Here is a 1723-nt window from a genome sequence, read left to right on the forward strand (position 1 = left end):
TATATTCTGAGCTAGAAAAACTTCTACAGAGTGATGATGCAATCATATAAAAATTCACAGTTAAAATATAAAAACGTGAAGCCAAGGCTGGTAGTTCCAGCCTTAGAAAGACAATGGAGAATGACAGCTACTGTCATGTGGGAATCCTTTGTAGCCAGAGCTCTGGTGGAAGACAAAGTGATAACACTGAATTTTTGAGATCTCAAAAGCTAATCCATCATAGGAATCTTATCACACGTGGTCAAGAGACCTGTCTTTACCCAGCAGTGACCCATGTCCAATTCTCATAAAGTGATTATTTATGGAAAGTGTGGCTTTTTGTAGAAATGTGTGAGCCTCTTGGGTCAGCTTAATAGAATACTGTCTAACTCATTATATGGAGAAGAATAATCGTCTATTCAAATTCTTAAAGAAGAGATAAGGAATAAAGAAGTGGTTCTGTCTTTTTGGAATATACTCTTGAAACACATGTAAGTATGGAATACAGTACTCATATTATGTCATAAGACATTGGTTGTAGAATTATTTATACTGGACTAATTTCAGAGCCTTCTGTTCTGCAACTTGCTCATAACTGATAGGGTCATGGCTCACTCAGGAAATTGGTTAAAACGGTAGATATGTAATATATTGCCACACGCTATCTCATTTGACACATTTAGAAATGAGAAAATGAACCTGAACATGACTAGAGATAACTGAACTCACTGTAAAGTGTTTATTGTAGAAACATTAAAGCCAAGATTCCATTTCTTAATGTGACATTTAAGATTCTACAAGAAGAACTCTGCTTGTTATCTATGGATAAGTGACAGTTCAGAAGCCTTGACCAGTAATATTGTGAAAGTAAGTATATATTTTAAAATCTACCAGATTGATGGTTCTATGGCTTAGAGCCAGTTAAGGATTCGGAGACAGTTATGAGTGATAGAATTGATAAAACTTCTGTAGAGAAGAGAAGATCAAACAAAAGTACAAAATGAAATTACATTATAGTAAACAACTTGTCCAGAAATAGGAATAGAAATTCACTAAAAGCAAATAACTACCTGAAATTATCTAGAGTTTTAATTTGGAATATTTATAGTCTATAAACATTATATCTATGGGAATTCCTGCCATTCACTATTTAAATTTTTATAAATTAAATTACAATTATCTAATTTTTAACTTTATTGCATCCATCCAAGCCTGGGTTAGCTCCATTACACTTTCTCAGATTCATGGCGTTTATTTTTCCTTTATTGTTGTTTCATACATGCACACACACATATAACATTCATACATATATACTTTAACATGATGTTCCTAAATATATAGATACAATCTAATCTGATTAAGGCATTTGGTAATGAGATGCATATGGTTTCTAAATATTTATCCTTACACTCACAAACAAATGTCTCTTTCATCTTTCAACAAAGAAACTGCTTTTTGTAGCATATGGGGCACATTACAGAAAACCACAACAGATCAAATGCAGAAAGCAAATATTCCTGTGGTGTCCAAGCCTATCTGATTTACCTGATCCAGCCCCATCTTATGCACACAACTAATGCATCTAAGTTTCAGAGAACCTCATGAAAAAGGACTGGAATGAGTGCAGGAGCCAGAGGAACAGAAATTTTGAAATGGGATTGGTTCTCCTAGAAACTATACCTGTGAAGCTATACCTGTGAGGTCTCACCAAAGTGGGTGCCTAAAAAGGCAAGGACATGCTAAT

Source organism: Mastomys coucha, unplaced genomic scaffold, assembly GCF_008632895.1.
Source record: "Mastomys coucha isolate ucsf_1 unplaced genomic scaffold, UCSF_Mcou_1 pScaffold1, whole genome shotgun sequence".
NCBI classification, from domain to species: Eukaryota; Metazoa; Chordata; class Mammalia; order Rodentia; family Muridae; genus Mastomys; species Mastomys coucha.